Source organism: Amborella trichopoda, chromosome 13, assembly GCF_054954075.1.
Source record: "Amborella trichopoda isolate Santa Cruz 75 chromosome 13, AtrichopodaSantaCruz75HAP2 v2.0, whole genome shotgun sequence".
In the NCBI taxonomy this organism is placed as follows: domain Eukaryota; kingdom Viridiplantae; phylum Streptophyta; class Magnoliopsida; order Amborellales; family Amborellaceae; genus Amborella; species Amborella trichopoda.
Genome location: NC_142348.1, coordinates 44366639 through 44380791, shown reverse-complemented (window position 1 = coordinate 44380791; position 14153 = coordinate 44366639).

Sequence of the window (14153 nt, the reverse complement as noted above, 5' to 3'; positions counted from 1 at the left end):
ACATTGGGTTGAACTGAATTGAGGTCATTGGTTTAGCTGAAAAGGGGTCAAATGATTCGAACTTTATCAAAAATTGTTTTTCTCCATTTCTAATTTCTCATTACAAAATCTTATTTAATTGAAATTCTTCTTTTACATGTAGGCAGCTCGGCCGCATGAGTTTTGGGCCTTTTGGCAAAAGAAAGCCCAAATATTTTTGACCATGGTTCGAAACGTGGCCTAGAAGTTGGCCGCCCTTTGTTGTCCTACGACGAGAGGCAAGCACTTGTAGGGTCTGTCTTCATTAAATGAATTACCCAAAAAAAAAAAAAAAAAAGTATGGTTAAGAAAACACTTTTTAATATTTTCACAAGTATCTTTCAAATTTCCCTTGTTTGAGCATGTTGACTACGCCATGCCTTTGATGAAATTTTGCCAGCTCCAAGCAAAGATAGGGGCAGCAACAGGGTCGATCTGAATCGGGTATAGGTTCAGGTCCATATATTCAACCTGACGGGTTGGGTCCAGTCGCATTCGGGCCTCAGTCTGACTTGGATCCTGTTAGGATGGGTGAAGTCCGGGTTGGGGTGGATCCAATGTGTATAATATGTATAAAATGTGTTTATTTTTTAATTATTTCTAGACCCAATCTGGGTCTATAAGCAAGCTGGTCGGGTCGGGTCGGTTCGGGTCCATGTCTGGGTCCAACCCGTTTCCACCCGCAAAGGCTTAAGTTGTCTCGTGAGAACAAGTGATCTTCATGGTAATAAAATAAGGTTCCAGGCAATAATTAGTCGAGCCGTATATATTAATTGCAGTTATTTCTCGTGGCTGATAAGACCAAAACCTCTCTCTGTCTCCATTAACGTTTTACTTTGTCTTGCATTTGAACCTCGAGGCCAACAATATGTTAATGAAAAAATATATAATGAGATCATTTACGTGTGGTATAAGATGGTCACAATTAATATTGACGATTGGATATGTGATTAATACAAGACTCAATTTTTATGCCAACAATATGTTAATGAAAAAATATATAATGAGATCATTTACGTGTGGTATAAGATGGTCACAATTAATATTGACGATTGGATATGTGATTAATACAAGACTCAATTTCTATGCAGCCCAGCCCAGCCCGCATATGTAAAAATGTGGGTCTCTTAAATAAATCTATTTTTGAGATTGACTTTTGGACTTTATTTTTAAAAACACGTAGTCTCTAACATTGAGATCATGAATATGAATAAATAAATAAATTTTAGAAACTAAAAATAACAATTCTAGTACAAAAATATTTGGACCGTTAGTTTCCATTATTTTTAGATGTAACACCTACTTGCATCCATCGTAAAAATGGATGCTTTACAGTTTTTGGACCCCATATGTAGAATGCGGTTTAACCCGCATGAAACAAATTTTCATTATTGCAAAATAGCATTTTAATCTTAATCAATTTTACATTGTGAATCGAGTTTACCTTCTAAAAGTGAAATGACTTTATAATGAGAGTATTTGATTATTTAAATTAAGAGAACCTTTTTTTGTTTTATTATAGGCTATCATTTTTATTTACTGTCCACAAATAAATTCACCTAAAAATATACACATAATATACCTTTTCTTAACCCCAATTTTTAATGAATCGGAAACAACATAACTTCTTTGTTCTCAATTTTTGGCCACTCTTTAAATTTTGAACTGTTTTTTACCATGATTTTTTTTTGGACGTAAGTGAAATGGGTGAGGTTTGCACAAGGTTGCAACTTAGGGCCAGTTTGAATGTCAAATAAAAAAACCTTCACATTGAAAAAAATCATAAGTTTCTTCATCCTTCATTAAAAAACATTGTCGTCTTTTATTATTATTATGCTGGACTATTTGGATGGAGTTGACACTATTCCAAAATTCTCTTGTCAATCCAAAAGATTTTCATGTATCTCTCGCAGCCGTAAACAATTTGCTTCCATACAATAAGCAAACTTGCAACCAGAGCTTCTCTTTATTCATTCCATATAATAAGCAAACTTATAACCCGAGCTTCTCCTTATTCATGAAGAGAAGGGGTTTCCCATGTGTGTGGTATGAGAGAAAATGCTCGTCTTTTGTAGAGAGAGAAAGGGCATTGGCCTTAAAAAAATACCCCCTAGGGCTATCATGGATGGGGCTTGAGCTTCTCTTGTTTTTTTGCAACCCGTGCTTCTCTTTATCCACGAAGAGAAAGGGCTTCCCATGGTTGTAGTATGAGAGAAAAGACTCCTAGAGAGAGAAAGGGCTTTAGCTTTACAGATACGCCGCCTAGGGCTCCAAAAGGATGGGGCTTGAGGTTTTTTGGTTTTGTACAACCCAAGAACATGGGTGTGGTATGAGAGAAAATGCTCGCCTTTTGTAGAGAGAGAAAGGGCATTGGCTTGAGTCTATGGTTATGGTATGATAGAAAATGCTTGCCTTTTGTAGAGAGAAAAATGACATTGACTTTATAAAGACGCCGTTTAGGGCTACCATAGATGGGGCTTGAGCTTTTTTGTTTTTTTGCAACCTAGCTTCTCCTTATTCATTCATGAACAGAAAGGGCTTCTCATGGGTGTGGCACAAGAGAAAATATTCACCTTTTGTAGGGAGAGGGTGTGGTATAAAAAAAAATGTTCGTCTTTTATAAAGAACGAAAGAGTCTTAACTTTACAAAAACTCGGCCAAAATCCGCAATGGAGGAGCCTTTACCTCAAAGTGTTAAAGTTTAACATTTAAGAGGACCCACTTTTTGCCTTTGTGAGAAAATGTGGAAATTATAGCACTCATGGATGGGCTTTTACCTCAAAGCGGAAAACCACTTTAAAGTTGAATGGATGGCTGCCTTTACCTCAAAACGGAAAACCACTATAAAGTTAAATGAATCGGCCTTTAACTCAAAACGGAAAACCACTTTAAAGACCATGGATGGACCTTTACCTCAGCGGAAATCCACTTTAAAGACCATGGATGGGCCTTAACCTCAAACCGGAAAACCACTTTAAAGACCATGGATGGGGTTTTACCTCAAAGCGGAAAACCACTTTTAAAGTTAAACATTTAAAAGGGCCCACGTTTTTGCATTTGTGAGAAAATGTAGAAATTACAGCACTTATTTAATTCGGCTTCCCGATTGTACCAAAAATCAAGTGTAGGTTTGATAATTTCCACAGAAAATGCATTTGCTTCAGCGTTCCCCTCCCTGTTTTTGATAGGCTTGTGTCCCCCATTTCGTCTTCTTCCTCGTCCTCTTACACCATCACGTTCACTTAGTGAATAAAATTGGGCCCAAGTCATCACGTTCAATCAAGCAATTCGAATCATAGCGTACCAAAATAAAATTGAGCCCAACATGAAGCTGAGAGTCACATATTTAGAAAAATGAAGTGCAAAGAAAATTTAACAACCTACTCACAAGAAAATATTAAGTTAAAATGAAGTAAAAGAAAATTTAGAAAAATTTAACAGAGCAATATAGCAAAGGAAAGAGTTTCACAACAAAGAAATGGAAAAAAATAAATAAATACTATGATCATTAGATTTATGCCACTTCATTACAATAAAAATACAAATGAAAACAAATAAGTAATACAGTAAATTAATTTTCAAAAACGAGAAAACGAAAAAATAAGTAGGCAAGATCCCCTATTTTTACAAGCGCAATTGATAGTGGAGGTTATAAAAATATTAAAAATAATAAGTTATGGATATCCATTTTATTGCAATGAGTTACAATTTAAACTATATTTTGACTATGAAATGGATGTAATGATTAATAAATACCCAAGCATGAAACGTGTTTGTAGTATTTATATTTTTTAATAAAAATAAAGAAAATGTATAAATGTCCCAATTTCTTTGAAATATAAAATATTAGATTTTAAAAAAACTTCAGTGATTTTGTGATTTTTTTTTAGGCCGAAACAAATCGATCTGCCCGATTCTCCGTTCCGGATTGCTGATCCACTAATCTGATCCAATTTTTGAGGTGGCCAATCTGAGTCACTGATCCGTTTTTCTAAACAATGTCCACTAGTAACAGGAAAGCTATTTTCATTATAACTTTATTACAATGTCGTAGTTTATATAAGATTGATACCTTAAACAATCAATACAAGGCATATCTTCAAATGCTAGCAAAAGATGCCGATTCAGTGCCGAAAATTTTTGTGATGACCCAAAAACCTATTTTCATCCTTAATTATGAAGTTTAAAAACTTTAAACATAATGTAGATCAAGTAGATCTATGTAGATTTAAAAAACTTGAAAATAAACGGTCTAGATAATACATTACAAAATAAACTATTTTTAGGGCTTAATATATATATATATATATATATATATATATATATATATATATATATATATATATATATATATATATATACATACAGTCATGCATCTCGAGGTCAAGATGATCATCTAGAATTTTTTTAACATCGAAAAAACATTACGTGGTGATTTTTTAGGTGCGCCTTACTTATATAGTATAAGGTTGATACCTTATATAAAGTTTTCACTTATAATAATTATGATTATGTAATAAATGTCTTATATCATAATAGGCATACAATGACAAATTTATGTAACTAAAGTTTATAATAATTCTTAATTACTTTATAAATTTTTAATTACAATGCCAAATTTTTTTGCACTCATTTTTTAAAAGTAAGCATAAGTGCTTACCTAATTATAGGTCATCAACAATGCACAGAAGAATTTCGTTTCTCAATAGGGGTTACATTGTTGGACATGAAGATAGAAGCTAAATTCAATATGCTACAGTGAATATATATATATATATATATATATATATATATATATATATATATATATATATATATATATATATATATAAACAATGATTTCATGTAATGGTTGTATTATAGTATAATGCAACGATACTTCTAGAAAACTATGTTTGTGGTATTTGTATGACCCAAAATTTTGCACACACACTCTCTTTATCTCAATAATCAATCTCCAAAAAAAAAAAAAGTTCAATTTGAACTTTAGATATTGTTAAAATTAGTCCCCTACAAAAACAAATCTAGACCATTCATTTGCTGAACTTCAAGATCTTAGCCTTTATAAACTCAAAATTATTTTTTTCTCTTTTAACATTGTCCATCTAATGATAATAAAACCATCCAAAAAAATTGAAAATGAAAAAATCATTCTAAGACCTAGATCTAAGCATCTCACTAAAATGAACAGGCTATATTAACCAGGCTAAAAAAATACTTTCTAGGTTGTGTTTTCAATTTTTTCTTTTTTGTGATTGTTCATTAGAATGAAAAGAGTGTATATTTCAAAATTTGGATCAAACAAATGGCCATACTATGATTTTTGAAGGTTGTTGTATCATATTACTATACAACCGTTGCATGAAATCATTGCCCTAAATAGTGATTTTGTTGCCTACAGTATGAAATTTGCTAAACATGCTCTAGACATCAAGGTTTTTTTTAAGAAGGGTGTGATTTGCACAAGGTTGCAACCTTAAAAAATCAAATTAAGGTGCATCCCTAAACTTGGTTATGTGATGCACATTTCAAGAGGGCAGATTCTCCTAACTATAGATAATCTTATTAAACGTGGGAAGATTCTCCTAATATTTGTTTGTTAGGTAAGGATGATGCTGAATTTGGGTCCCATATATTTATCCATTGTCAATTTGTGTCTAGAATATGACGTTGTTTTTTCAATGTTTTGGGTACTAGTACTTTGTTGCCTCAGAATGGGAGGGATATTATTATCCATCTTTCTTTTCCTAACCAGTCTAAGGTTGGCTTCGCTACATGGAAGATCGCTTGGGGAGTTGTCATGTGGGAAATATGGCTGGAGCGTAATATATACACTTTTGAAGGAGAGGCTTTGAGCGTAGACCAAGTTATAGCAAACATCAAGCACACCCTATGGTGTTGGTTGTCTGCTTCAAAGGAGGGGTCGGGTATTCCAGAGTATAATGTCATGCTTCATCTTAACAATTTAATGGATATGGGTACAGTTCGTATAAGGCTTAGAAGTGTGTAGTCTCGACACTCTCAAAGAATGATTAAGCTTAATTTTGATGGTAGTTCACTTAGTAACCTAAGGGTTGTAGGGATTGGGGGTGCGGTTTGAGACCCGAGCGCATTTTCCTAATCACTTTTGTAGGGCCTATTGGAAAAGCAACTGCTAATTTCGTCGAAGTGGCAGCTATTTTACAAGGATTGAAGATCATTAGTTCCTATAATTTAGGGCTTCCTTATATTGTAGAAGGGGATTAATTGAATGCTATTCGGTGTTGTAAAAAGGAACTACGGTACCTTGAGAATTAAAATCCAATAGGCCTACCGGTATCCTTCCAGCATTTGTTAGGAAAGTCAATGATGTGGGTATTCTCTTGCCAAAAGTGGGGCATCTTTATCTTCGGTTTCTATTTCTACTGATCATGTAATCCCTATTGGGTAATTCCTTTCATCAATAATGTTATGCTATTTGTCAAATGGAAAAGTCTTCTCAATGCCTTTTGGCGAAAATGGAAAAGTCTTCTCAATGCCTTTAGGCGAAAATGAACAGTGATTTTGCCTACCCTCATCACCATTCAAAGTTTATCGTACGGTCCCGATTGTCCTGTAGTGTCTTATTTTTCATTTTTTTTTTTACAAATCGAAATGATCTGAAATTTGAAGTGCGTATACATCTTAGTGAGGTGCGCCTAACAAAAAAAATATTCAGGAAAAAACATTGACCAAAATATCCGTCTATTTTTTATGAACACACTCTCCAAATTTTAGGTCATTCCGATTTGTAGAAAAAAATGAAAAATGAAACATTATCGGACAATCGTGACCATGTGATGAACTTTGGACGGTAATGAGGGTAGGCGAAATCACTGTTCATTTTCGCCTATAGGCGTCTTGTAGTATATATATAGGAAAATGTTGAGATTAGCCCACTAGCTCGTATGAATATATGAGCCTAATGGCCCAGATTGAATTTGGGCCGATCTGACGACCACGACCTCATTTCGTATTTGAATTTTAATGTTTTTTTCACAAATCTAAATAACTTGAAATTTTAGGTGCGTGTTCTTAAAAAATAGAATAACAATATAATTAAAACATCAAAAAACAATTTACAATAAATAAATTGACCAAAATACCTCTAAAAACTTTCGACGGTATTTTGGTCAATTTATTTACTGTAAATTATTTTTTCAATATTTTTTATTAGGTGCGCCTTGATAAGAAGAACAGATGTCTAAACTTTCAAGTTATTTGGATTTGTATAAAAAAAATAAAAATTCAAACATGAAATGAGGTCGTAACCGTCAGATCAGCCCAGATTCAATGTGAGCCGTTGAGCTCATATATTCATATGAGCTAGTGGGCCAACGCCAACTTATATATATGTATATATATAAAAGATGAGATTAGCTCTCTAGCTCATATGAACATATGAACCCAACGGCCTAGATTAAATCTGGGCCAATCTGACTATCACGGATGCCCGTTAGTGTTTAAATTTTTTTTTTTCTACATATCTAAATCACTTAAAATTTTAGGTGTGTATTCTTCTCATCAAGGCGCACCTAATAAAAATATAAAAAACTTAATCGTGAAAAACACAATGACCAAAATACCTTTGAAACTTTTTGGGGGTATTTTGCTCAATTTATTTCATATAAAATATTTTTTTGATATTTTTCAAAGATTCATCTTTTTTTTATGAACATACGCCTAAAATTTCAAGTGATTTGGATTTGTAGAAAAAAATAAAATAAAATTCAAGCACTATTGGACATCTGTGATCGTCAGATCGGCCTAGATTCAATCTGGGCTGTTGGGCTCATATGTTCATATGAGCTAGTGGGTTACTCCCATTGGAAATGAATTAGCCCACTAGCTCATATGAACATGTGAGTCCAACAGCCCAGATTGAATCTGGGCCGATCAGACGATCACAGATGTCTGCTAGTGCTTGAATTTTATTTTATTTTTTTCTATAAATCCAAATCACTTGAAATTTTAGGCGTGTGTTCTTCTCATCAAGGCGCACCTAATTAAAATATAAAAAAATTATTCGTAGAAACAAAAATAACCAAAATACCCCCCAAAGTTTTTCAAGGGTATTTTAGTCAATTTATTTCTTGCAAGTATTTTTTTGACATTTTTAGAAGATTCACCTATTTTTGATGAACATTCGCCTAAAATTTCAAGTGATTTAGATTTGTAAAAAAAAAAAAAACTAAAATTTAAACACTACCGGACATCCGTGATCGTCAGATCGGCCCATATTCAGTTTGGGACATTGGGTTCCTACATTCATATGAGCTAGTGGGCTAATCCCATATATATATAATATTATAGATTTTTATATTAAAAAAATGATCTAAATCAAGCAGATTAATAAATACATAAAAATAATGAAAATGAATGGTCTAGATAATATGTTGCAAGATATACTATTTTCAGGATTTGAAACCTCATTTTTTCTCTATATCTATATATCTCGGTGCCGAGATGATCAATTAGATTTTTTTCAACATCAAAAAAATCTTTTTTGAAGGATTTTAGAGATGCACCTTAAAAATGTCAACTTTATATATAAACTATTTCCAAGAAAAAGCTCTAACACACTTTTCTTTTTTAATTAATTTGTGGAAAAGTTATCCTGACCTATCGAACGTCCTATCTTAAGCTGGACGTTTTGAAAAAGAGTACTGATAAAAAAAAGGCACTTAAATAAATGCGACGAATTTCAAAAAAATATTTTTTTAAAATTTATTTACTTTTATATTTAAGTTCATCACGGCTTAGATCATGAATCACTTAAAAATGTTGATCTAAAATCCATCTTTAAGATGACTTTAGAATGGGGATGCACATGCACATGTAAGTCGAGGGACTCATACAAACCCATCCTTAATTTATTTTCACAAGGAAAAGTATTTGGTGAGTTGGGTGGGCCGATTCACCTATTCCTGTGTGTTGTCCCTCCAAAATATATAGCAAAAGATGTATTTTCGATTTAAAATTTTAGAGTTCAATAATCTCAACCAATGGTTTAAAAAACGGATCGGTGACTCGAATCGGGCTTCCAAAAAACCGATCCGGATCGGCGAATTGGCGATCCGGGTCAGGAATCGGGTGAATCGGTCCGAATAAAGCTTAAAAAAAATCCGAAAAAATTATTAAAATTCATTATAAATATTGTTTTTAAGAATTCAATAAGAAATGAGGGCACTTCATTAAGAATTTTCATGTTTTTGAATGAATATGCGAATATTGATATGTTCTTTCCCTGCATGAACCGCCATTCAGCATTTAATTTACATCACACAAAAGGATAAACATATAATTATCATGGAATAAGTATATCAACATACATGGACTACAATAAAGCATAAAATTAGTAACATATGATCTAAAAATAAAATGATAGACGACGTTATTGTTCTTCTTGGTCACGCTGGTGCCATTGATTGAATTCGTTTAACAATTCATTGATTCGATCTAAAAACGAATCATCGATATTAGCAGGCGTCTGACTATTCCCAAATCACTAAGTATTAGTGTTTTGTTGTGTTCCCAATCTAAAATCCCCGAAGATTGTCCATCCTTCATGCTCACCTGCACTGTCGTGCTCATCCCTACACTGTTGATGTTGGGACTTGATATGTGAATAATATGGCTGGGATAGGGTGGCCTCAAAATCATCATCTCTCTCATTTTCTTTTTGAATAATATGGATAAAAAAAAAAAAAAAAACAAATTTTCAAAAAAATCGATCATGGATTAAAAAAAAAAAATCACAAATTTTCAAAAAATTCTATCATGGATTACAAAAGAAAATTCGATCATGGATTAAAAAAAAAAAATCACAAATTTTCAAAAAATTCTATCATGGATTACAAAAAAAAATTCGATCATGGGTTAAAAAAAAAAATCACAAATTTTCAAAAAATTCAATCATGGATTACAAAAAATTCGATCATGGATTACATAAAATTCGATCATGGATTACATAAAATTCGATCATGGATTACAAAAAAAGACAAAAAAAAAAAAACAAAAAATTCAATCGTGGATTACAAAAAAAGAAAAAAACAATTCGATCATGGATTACAAAAAATTCCATACGGGACTCGCCGATTCCGTACAGTGACCGGCGAGTCACTGTACAGAATCGTCCGGTTCTCTCTAGAACCGAACGATTCCCGTTTTTTTCGTCGATTCGATCCGTCTATGGCGGATTTTCGAGTCGAACCGGGCGAGTCCAGTTCGACTCGACGTTTTTTTAAACACTGATCTCAACCAATGGTTTTAAAAACAGATCGGTGACCCGGATCGGGCACCCAAAAAACCGATATGGATCGGCGAATCGGCTATCCGGATCGGGAATCGGGTGAATCGGTCCTAATAAAGCTTCAAAAAAATTCGAAAAATTTATTAAAATTCATTATAAATATTGTTTTTTAAGAATTCAATAAGAAATGAGGGTACTCCATTAAGAATTTTCATGTTTTTGAATGAATATGCGAATATTGATATGTTCTTTCCCTGCATGAACTGCCATTATCACACAAAAGGATAAACATAGAATTATCATGGAATAAATATATCAGCATACATGGACTACAATAAAGCATAAAATTAGTAACATACGAGCTAAAAATAAAATGATAGACGACGTTGTTGTTCTTCTTGGTCACGATGGTGCCATTGATTGAATTCGTTTGATAATTCATTGATTCGATCTAAAAACGAATCATCGATATTAGCAGGCGTCTGATTATTCCCAAATCCCTGAGTGTTAGTGTTTTGTTGTGTTCCCAATCCAAAATCCCCGAAGCTTGCCCATCCTTCATGCTCACCTGCACTGTCGTGCTCATCTCTACACTTTTGCTGTTGGGACTCGATATGTGAATAATATGGCTGGGATAGGGTGGCCTCAGAATCATCATCTCTCTCATTTTCTGTTAGACCCCCTTCCCACTCTCCTTCATTAAGTGCAATATCACCGACATCTCTGACGAATTGTGGATACGTTGGCTGGTTGCTTCTTCTTTCATGCTGCTCATCACTTTCTTCAAGATCTTCATCACCGATAGCCTCAAGGAACGCTCTCTTGTGCAACACTGGCTCCTCCTCTTCTACTACCCATTGGTCTACTGTGTCTGTGACAAATATTGTGTCTAAGTCTATTGGCCCATAGTCTTCAAGCTTCCTTCTTATTTGTCGTTCTCTGAGGTTTAAATTATAATGAACGTAGACTAGTTTATGAAGCTTCTCAGAAGCGAGTCGATTCCTCCTAGTAATGTGCAACCATTAGAACGTACTCTAGTTGCGCTCACAGCCAGTAGCAGAACATGTCTGGGAGAGCACCTTGATTGCTATCTTTTTTAGATGAGGTGCATCAGTACCATATATCTCCCACCATTCAGCTGGATTAAAATGCAAAAAGCATTGTAAGGGCAATAACAATTCATAAGATTAAATATATGAATGAACAAAATATTAGCGAGGGGATAACCTGGATCCATCATAGTTCGAGAATTCCTGGCAAGTCTAGTTCCGAAGGATCCTATAGCATCCCTATACATAGCAAGCTAAAACATATATATTACGTTTTAGTGCATTATTCCTCACAAATATAACAACTCAATGAAGTTCTTACCCAAACATTAAATAATACCTCTTGTATTGCTGCTACTTGGTTTCGATGGCTTCTCTCCAACCTTGCAATAATATATCTGACCCCTTCCATAATCTTGTGAGGTTGTTTAGGTGTCAAATAGAAAAATTTTGGGTTGAAGTAGTAACCTAAAAAATATATGTAGAAAAATGTCATTTACAATTTCATAAAAAAATAATTTAAACTGAAACATTGTAATGATATAAATATATGTTTACTAGCATAATGAATTGGACATCCAAATTTTGTGTTCCACCTCCTTTCTATAATATCGAACACTTTGCTAGTAAAATTACACTTCTCCCCAATAACTGATTTCGCCCTCTCAATACCTTCATAAAGGATACCCATGGTAGCTTTCTTGTCAGCATCCACCATTCTTAACACCGTGACCAAAGGGGCAGTGGCCTCTACAACACTGGAACATCGAGACCAGAACTGCCTATTTGAGACTATGTTGTCCACTTTTATACCGGTATTGGACTTCGAGAGGCGGTCATTTAACCACTCTTCACAGGTAAACAATCTCTTTAATGCACCTTCAGATTCTCGAATGGAGTTCACAGCTAAGTAATCGGTCGCAAAGCGGGTTATGGCAGGCCTGATTATCTCTTTTTTCCTTAGAGTATTCTCTAAACAGAAATAAAATTTTAGAGTGGTTGTATATAAATCTCGACACCAACCTTGCTTCCTCTAGAGTCTCCTTCACAATTTTGATCTCACCGATATCCTCTAACATAAGATCGATGCTGTGTGCAGCACACGGGGTCCATACTAGATGTTTCCTCTTATCCATCAACTTGCTGCCTGCAGAAACACATGCACGCGCATTGTCCGTAATAAATTGGACTATATGCTTATCTCCCACCTCCTCCACTATCTGATCATATAGTCGTACGTAGAAGTTTGCATCCTTCTTCGTCCCTGATACGTCTTTGCTAGACAAAAAAGCTGTACCTTTTGGGGAATAGGCCAAGAAGTTTAAAAACTCCTTTTTGCTAACTTTATTCAACCAACCATCACTCATGAGAGTAATGCCTGTCCTTGGCCAACTCTGTTTATATTCTTCAATTCACTTTTTAACTTCCTCCACCTCTTAATATTGGTCCACTGAGCTCAGATGTCGTCGGGGGTTTTACCCCGGGCTCGACTCTCTGGATTGCACTGACCATAGGTGGAAAATATGGGCTATTGGCTGCATCAAAGGGAATCCCTTTATCGTAGAACCATTTATCAACATATCTCCCTAACATGTTTCTTGTACCTTTAACCATGCCTTTTAGGGTCATCTGTTGTGACTTAGGCTTTGACAGAAATGGGTCTTTACGACCATGACCTGCAATACTGGCACTCATAGGTAACCTAGAAACAATTTTTTCAACATCTGATTCTCCTTGATACATATTGCCACCAACCCCTCCATACATATTTGAGCTGGGCCCGTCATACATGCTCGAGCTGGGCCCGCCATGCATATCTGAGCTAGGCCCACCATGCATGTCTGAGCTAGACCCACCAGGCATTCTAAACCCACGTTTCCTCTGATATTGTTCATGTAAACTCAATCTTGTGGCTATGTCCAGCTCATTAATATATTGCTCTTCTAGGTCATTATTATATTGCTCTTCTATATCATTCTTGCTTGATGGTGTATATAAATTAGCTATCTCCTCATTCATCCTATGTTTGGTAATTTTTTTACCTTTGTTAGCATTAATAATTGCCGCCATCTGTTTTTTTACATTACTTAACCCCTGCCAAGTGTTGCTTGAACATATGTACCCCACTACTTATCACTCTTTGACAGTAATTACAAATAATTTTGTCTTTTTTGTTGGGATCAAGTCTGACCCCATGTTGCCATGCAGGGTCTTCTGCAGATCTTGACATGATTCAACTGTTTTAAGATGTAAAAAAGTATAAAATTAACCTGACAGTTCAAAAATAAAAATAATCACGATGTGTAGTGATAATATGTTGCCGAGTTCATGTAGTCATATTTGTTGTTATTTGTTATTGCAAAATACCTTTATTGACAATAAGATTTTCGTACATATCAATTGCAAACATTCAGGATAATATAATACAAAATGCAAGCTCCAAATATGGCTACAACTCAATTATCAAGAACATACATTTTTTGCATTAAAAAAATAATAATAAAAACAATTCTTCACAGAGCCATCTAACATCAGTCATTCCAACTAAAAAATCCATGAACAACAGATAAAAAAAATACAGTTTTGCATTAAAAATATAATAACAAGCATTTTTTTGCATAAATAATCTATCAACATACAATTTTTTTCAACAAAAACTTTAACAATAAAAATTTAAAATATGGTTTAATACGTCATGATAATTAAAACCTTGTCACGATTTTCACATCTTTTTGGAAAATCATCATTTTTCAAAAAATTCGATCATGGAAAAAAAAAAAAAAAAGTACAGCAAACTAAAACAATAAAAATTAAAA